Here is an 8,032-nt window from a genome sequence, read left to right as displayed (position 1 = left end):
TTCCGGTTCCCCCCCCCTCCCCCTCCAGCCACCCCCCTACGAGAGAACATTATCTGTCGTTTTAAGGTGTAGCCACAATTACTTAGCATAACAATGGGAGAAAATTCCACTGAAAGAAAAGGGAATTGTTCAACCTCCAACAGACATTGTATTTGAAATAGAATGTAATGGAAAAAGCAAAAACCTGGAGGTTCCTGCCTTTTCTAGCTTCAATATTAGTTATGATTAAGCAGTTCTGGGCTACGAAAATTAAGAACAATGCTAAGACACCTGAACACATCCAGAAGTCAACCAAGCAGGTAGAAGGGCTGGAAGGTCTGTCCTGCAAGGAGTGGTCGGGTTTGGAGAGAAGGAGGCTGAGGGGCAACATCACTGCTGTGTTCAGCTCCTAGAGGAGGGGAAGTGGCGAAGGAGGTGCTGGGCTCTTCTCCCTGCAATTCAGCAGAGTGTTTGGGAATGGTTCAAAGCTCCATCAGGGGAGGTTCTGACTGGACATTAGGAAGCACTTTTTTTTCTGAGAGGGTGGTCAACCACGGCACAGGCTTTCTAGAGAGGTGGTTGGTACCCTGAGCCTGTTGGTGCCTTAAAAAACAGGCATCTGGACAATGTCCTTCATGATAGGCTTAACATTTGGTCAGCCCTGAAGTGTGATGATCATTGTAGGTCCTTTCCAACTGTTCTATTCCATTCCATTCCATTCCATTCCATTCCATTCCATTCCATTCCATTCCATTCCATTCCATTCCATTCCATTCCATTCCATTCCATTCCATTCGTTATTAATTGCCACACATTTTAACCTCAACATAGGCTATGCATTAATTCCAAAAGCAATAAGGTTAAACATGGATCATAGGAATACACAGTAACTAGGATGGAAATGGCCTCAGGAGGACTGTGGTTCAATGTCAGGGTGGCTCAGATCAGGGTCATCTGTAGGACCAAACCATGTTACTTAATCCAGCTTGCACTTGACAGCCTTGAAGGATGGAGACTCCACCAACTCTGTGAGCAACCAGGTTCACTCATAGACGTCTTCATCACTTCTCTTGCTCCTTAACAATTTGCAGCTTGATTATGATAAAATTACTTCAATTAAAAGACCTACAGCAACATTGACAAGTACTTTCTGTTGCCTCTTCCTATACGGGTGCACACAAGTACAGATTTTGTTAATGACTGGTCCAAAACTTCCCTTTCCCAGTAACTTTTAGATCTCATGGTGTTGGACAGTGTGTCTTTTCAAGTTGAATAGTTCTCTTTATTGCTCCCAAATGTTCTGAATCAGAGCTGGTACTAACTGAAGATTTGCAATATGCAAAAAGCTCTAAACCCACCACTTTTCTCATATTCTTTCCTGTGCTTGTATCCATCAGACAAAATTCACCTTGCTTAAATAGCTGTTATTCCAGCTGAAATCAGCTTAATTAGGCAGAAAAGTCAATTTGGACCAATAAATAAATCAAAGGATGCTTTTCACACTTACTAAACTTCTTTAAAATTTTTATGTAAAAAATCAAGATAGTATTTTAATAAATTATGTGCTTAAGAAATTTTGTTTAGGGTTCAAGTAAATTTTCACTGTATTCACTGGTCTGCTAAATTTTTAACTTAGCCAAAAAGTCCTTTAAGAAATTCCTAAACTTTTGAATTTGGATGACAAAAGTTGCACGTTATATGGCAATACATAATATTTCTTTCTTTGTCTTTGTAATATGGTATAGGCACTTTGTTCATTAAAAGTCGTAATAAAGTTAAAAGAATGTAACAAGGACTCAAGTGGAAGGGAACTGTATGCGGCTCAGTTGCGCAAAACACAGCTAACCTCAGCAGTTGCTTAAAACACAGCTAAGCTCAACAGTTGCTTAACCGGTTTCAAGAATTCACTCCTAGGTCGAAGAAGACCAAAGAGGAAGATGAAGTGCCTTCCTCCCTGGGACCACCAGAAGACAGAGTACAACACCCTAGCAACAACACGAGCAAGCGCAGAAGATCACTGACCGTGTCAGACTGGGGAATAAAAAATGGGAGGAGATTTTGGGGAAATGAAACACCAAACTGTATAAAAAGAGGAAGAAGAGACTTTCCGGTGTGCGTTGTTGGTGGAGCGGAAACTCCCCGGCCACCCAGCATTGTTTTACTTGCTGTTGCTTGCTTTAATAAACTAATTGGCTTAATTGGCCCTGGCTCTGTCCAGTTATTATCCCCAACTTATAGCAGTCTTTGTTGGGGGTTGAATTTTCCCCATTGTTATGCTAAGTATTTGTGGCTACACCTTAGCTCAGTTAACTAGAGTAACAGTTTCTCTCGCACGGGGTGTGGAGGGGGGAACATCGGAAAAGGAGAGGTGGGGCAGGGGCCTGTTCTCTCTGGCTCCCTCACTCGCTTGTGGAGTCAGAGCAAGATGGCTAGTGCTTCTACCTACCACCCTTCCCCCACTCCCAACGCCGGGAGCCACTTTCCCTGTTGTCAGACATCGCACTGTCTTTCCACTTCATCCTACTACCTCTGGGCACTCTGCTGAGCACCACGACCGACACTGTGAGGGGGAAGTGAGGCTTTTTCTTGGCCCTAAAATGGGGTTACTCACCCTTCCTCCGGTCTAGCTCAGGTGTTACGGTGAAGATTCCCTGGGCCCTTGCCTCATGGATGTAAATAAGATAACAGAAGAGGCTCTTTCCCCTGATGAAGTTACAGGGTTTATTTCTCGTGGGTAGCGAGGGAAAGAGGGAGGGGGAGAAAAAGAGGGGAAAAGAGAGGGAGGTCAGGGGGTCCAGATCTTTTCTAGGGTCTGGAAAGGGGGGCGGGGAGAAATTGGATCCCAGCCAGCCCTGTATGGCCAGGAGGGGAGAGGAACCAAGCTACAGGGCATAGCAGGGGTCACAGAATGTACCATTTACAATGTATCTAGGAAATGCAACAGGGGAGTCCCTCTCACCCCTGGGCCCCCGCCACCATCACTCCAGACCTCTTCAGCTATGCAGGTCCTGCCCTGCCCATAGCACGGATAACTGAGCACAGGGAGAGGGAGCCTGTGGCCAGAAAGGACTGGAACTGAGTTATAATATTCTGTTTTGTTGTCAATTTTTATAGCTGTTGTTATTTCTTTTGTTTGCCTTGTTAGATATATTAATAAAGAACTGTTATTCCTACCTCCCATATCTTTTGCCTGAAAGTCCCTGATTCCAAAATTATAGTAATTGGAAGGGAGGGAGTTGCACTCTCCATCTCAGGGAAGAGGCTCTTGCCGGTTCTTAGCAAATACCTCTCTTTTAAACCAAGGCAGTCTTTTAAAACAAAAATATTTCTTCCCCCTCCCCGCCCCCCAATACAATATTATTCTGCCACATCAGCCATACCCTTCCCAGAGCTGCTTCTCTCTTCCCTTCCCCCTCTCAAATTAGCACCTTGTTTTTTATCCCGAACGTGGTTCTGGATTTCCAGCAAAAATCAGATTTTCAAAATAATGGTGACAATCCTTCAAAAGGGAAAGGAAATTGAATATTTAATTAAAATGTTTGTCTCATTAGGCTTTGGAATTAAATCTGTGATAAATGTGATTCGTGCTAATTAAATTGTAACTATATTAACAAAATTGTATTTAGATCAATAAAAGACTATTGTTACCGAGTGAAAGGGGGGGAGATGGGTGATACAGGATAAAAGACATCTCCCAGATGTTGGGAGTCGAAGAAGGAGGTTAGAAGAAAGTCAGATAAGAATAGTAGAAGGACGGAGGTCTGATAAGCAGCATCTAGAAATACAGCTTCAACCTTGAAATGGGCAAAAATGGAATGATTCCAAGCATGGGACTTAATTAGAGTCATGTTATGGAAAACATCTGCTCAGTCACACAGGGCGCCTGCGCTACCTGCGGGTCACACCTAGGTCACTGATGAAGATGATGAGCCTTCACCGGAAATAAGACCCTTAAAAGGATAAGAGACCCCCTAACCCATTAGTAGAGCATGTGCTGTGCAGTATAGTTACGTAGATCTTAGGAATAGAAACTAGGAGGAGCTTTCTAGAAACTTTTGTAGCCTATAGTATATAAGTGGGATTGTTAGCCCAAATGCTTTGGTACGAGAGGAAGGGCAGGCCCCTCCCCGTACCCCCGGTTGGTTTTGCTTATGCTTTATACGAACCTCAATTATACTAAAACACTTACTCTCAAATTTTATCCATCCCAAATTATACAATTGTAATACTTTACTTGGATGGTATTTAGTTTCAATAATTTTTGTAATCATCTTTAATACTTCTGATTGTATTCATTTATAATTGTTACTATTAAAACTCGTTGTTACTTTTAATCTTTGTTGTTTGTTTAATTGGAAAAATAGAAAACCATTCATAACAAATCCATGTACAGAGAATCGAAGAAATGCAATGAATAAATACTCTAAAAATCGCTCAGCTTTCAGCTGTTGAATTTATTAACTTCGCTAATGTTCAAAACACCATAGCAGTTTTCCAATGTGCAAACTTGGAACACAGGAATAGCAAGAAAAAATAAACTTTTTGATAAAAGCACTCTAGGGATAATAAATCAGTAAGAGCTTGAAAAGATGAATAGAAATTGAGCAGTTTTCTGTGTATTTTACCATTAATATTGTGTTTACTCACAAATTGTTGTGTATCATCTATATTGACTGTCATTGATGTGGCAAGCTACTGATTAGCACAGACACTCTAAGATATTGGTATTTCATGTTCTTGCCAGGCTGATGCAGAGGGAATGTGAGGTTTTGCGGACCAAGAGGCACCCACACTGTTGGGTAATGTTCTTTAAAAAGCAAAGCAGCTAATAGTTGTTATAAAGTTATTTATTGTAGAAGCACATCAATCTCAAAAGCAAAAGTCACAGACAACAAAGTCCATGCTAAGTTCTAGCTTAGAGCCCCAAACAGAAGCAGAAGCTCCCCGTGGTTCCAACAGGGCCGGAGGAGCCGGGCAGCTATCTTCTTCTTGGATGTTGATGACAGCGGCAAGAGCAGGAGCAAAAGCAAAGCAAAAGCAATGACATAAAAAGCAATGACAAAAAGCAATGGCATAAAGCAATGGAGAAACTGCAGTGGCAAAATGCAATGGCAAAATGCACAGGGCATAAAGCCATGGCATAGAGCACCAGCTCTCCCTAATGCATGTTCTTTTATAGAAACTTTCCAGCTAGCTAAGACACAAACTTGGACCACTACTTCTTAACCTATTAGAATTCTAGTTTCTTAGCACACCAGGCTACGTATAGACTACGTTCATGGCCTATCTTGTTCTAACTGAAAGATGTAAGCAATACTCTTAACTCTATTAAGCTAGTTTCCTGGAGCCTCTAAGGAAACACTAGGATGTTTTCAACCTTCACTAGAACATGTACTACTTCTCAGGCATCTAAGACCTTTTACTTACTAAAAGCACTTAAGACCTACTCCATTTACTTACTTACTTATTAACTTCATCTATTCATTTACTCATTCCATCCAAAGACTTTAATTCAATCTCTGCATTCTGATTTCCCTCTGAAGAAATCAGAGGGACTCCTGACTTACTGACTCCAACAGAGAATGGCTTGTAATGGTCTCTTTCCCTCTGTATTGCAGTAGGACTAAAAAGTGTTAAGCAGATCTTATGTGGGAAAACAAAGCACAAGTTTTCTAAAGTATCTTCATTTTCCATGTAAAATCTTGGATGTCTTGATAAACATTGCAGAAAAGCAATGAAATATAGTAGTTTATCTTGGGAAAATCTTAACACCATGATTGCATTGAAAATGCAAAATTTTGAAAATTATGGGAATTTAGGAAACTGTAGGTTCATTTTCAATTATTTGGTTTGGAATTTGAATACTAGCTTTATGACAAGTCTCCAGGATCTGCCTTTCTTTTGGTGCCTAGGAATTTAAAAGTTTTGCACCATGTTAATTCTGTTAGTGTGATAATTTTACAGCTAAGTAAGTACTAAAAATATCTGGAGAGAGGAGGGGAACATATGATCCGAAGGACTGCTAATCTGTAAAATATAATTTCTTTTAAATAGTTACGCAGTCAGAACACATTAAAATCACCCTCAAGCACCTGCTGTCTCCTAGAGTCAATTACTACTGCTACCTGTCCTCTCCTCCTTGGAACTCCATTTCAGAGTCTGACTGAAAACTCAGCTGACAGTAAGAGCAGGAAGTTGTTGGGAGGAAGTTTGATGGGAGAAAGTTGTGATATACTAACTCACAAGATCTTACCTCATCGATACGTCAGGACAACATAAGAAGATGAGGTTTTCCATTCAGGCCAGTATTGCAGGTGAAACCAAAGGAGTTTGAGTACTGCAAGCAACATGGATGGGGCATCATAATGTCCCTGAATTACACTCCAGGTTCCTTTTCTGCTGCTCGACCAGATGCATTCCCCATGTTCTACTAATTTAGATCTAACTAACTACTAACTACTAATTTAGTTCTTAGAGACTTTTGTGATCTCACAAATCCTATTACTCTTAAGGACTTGCAGAGCCTGTAATTAAAATTCCGTATAAAAACCTTGGGTTTAATTTCTCTGTTGTTTGTTCTAGATGAAAATTTCCAAAACCCACAAATTCCAGAAGCATTTAGGTGCACAGTGGTTAGTTTAGGTGCATATGGAATGCCTACACCCTTCAGTGCAATTCAAGACCAAAGCACCTGCAACTTTCTTGGCAGGACCATTGGGACTAGAGGTAGAACAGAACATGGCCTTTGTATGGGGGTCATGTACACGACCTTCCTAATCAGAGTGTTATGAATGATGTTCTATTTTTTCCAATTTATCAAGCAACAAGATTAAATTTAATAGTAAGTTTTTAATAGTAACAAAATGAATACAATCAAAGTATTGGAGATGACAATTAAAGTATTGGAGATGAAACAATCAAAGTGCATATATTTAAGAATATACAACATTTGGCAGTAAGTAATTTAGTATAATTGAGGTTCGTATAAAGCATAAGCAAAACCGACCGGGGAGGGGCCCCCCTCCGACCGGGGATACGGGGAGGGGCTCCCATTCCTCACGTACCAAAACATCCAGGCTAACAATCCCACTTATATACTGTAGGTTACAGAAGTTTCTAGAAAGCTCCTCCTAGTTCCTATTCCTAAAATCTACGTAACTATATTGCACGGCGCATGCTCTACTAATGGGTTAGGGGGTCTCTCATCCTTTTGAGGGTCTTATTTCCGATGAAGGCTCATCATCTTCATCAGTGACCGAGGTGTGACCTGCAGGTAGCGCAGGCGCCCTGTGTGACTGAGCAGATGTTTTCCATAACATGACTCTAATTAAGTCCCATGCTTGGAATCATTCCATTTTTGCCCATTTCAAGGTTGAAGCTGTATTTCTAGATGCTGCTTATCAGACCTCCGTCCTTCTACTATTCTTATTTGACTTTCTTCCAACCTTCTTCTTCGACTCCCAACATCTGGAAGATGTCCTTTGTCCTGTCTCACCCATCTCCCCCCTCACTCTGTAACAATTGTCTTCTATTGATCTAAATAAAATTTTGTTAATATAGTTACAACTTAATTAGCACGAATCACATTTATCACAAGAGTAATAAACTTCAGCTGTGTGTTTAAGAACGAGTCTTTAAAAACTTAGTTTCAGAAAGAAAACCTAGCTTAAGCCCGCCCCCAGAGGTTTAAGAGCTGTGTGGTAGAGCTCGTAACTATTACTAAAGGGGAAACACACTATAACATCACACTTTTTCTTCCTTTTCCCTTTTGTTTTACTTGCAAAAGCCAAGTTAAGCAATTGCTTGTAAGGTTTGCTGCAGTGAATAGCATCTTTGCTTACGCAGCAAAATGCAATAGGGAAATTATCTGATTGGTTGTTGGCAAAACCTATTACTAAAGGTTTGTTATCTAGTCAGCGTTCAAACTTTGCAGGCTGCGTGGAAATACTACAGAAGTGGGCGGTATTCCCGTGATGAGAAAGTCACCAAGAGATGGTTACTCCGTCCATTCTTACAGCTCTATACGACCGAAAATGGCAGGGCGGACTAACGC

Source organism: Sturnus vulgaris, chromosome Z (assembly GCF_052056855.1).
Source record: "Sturnus vulgaris isolate bStuVul1 chromosome Z, bStuVul1.hap1, whole genome shotgun sequence".
Taxonomy (NCBI): Eukaryota; Metazoa; Chordata; class Aves; order Passeriformes; family Sturnidae; genus Sturnus; species Sturnus vulgaris.
The sequence above is the reverse complement of the archived record's forward strand: the minus strand, read 5'-3'. Positions refer to the sequence as shown.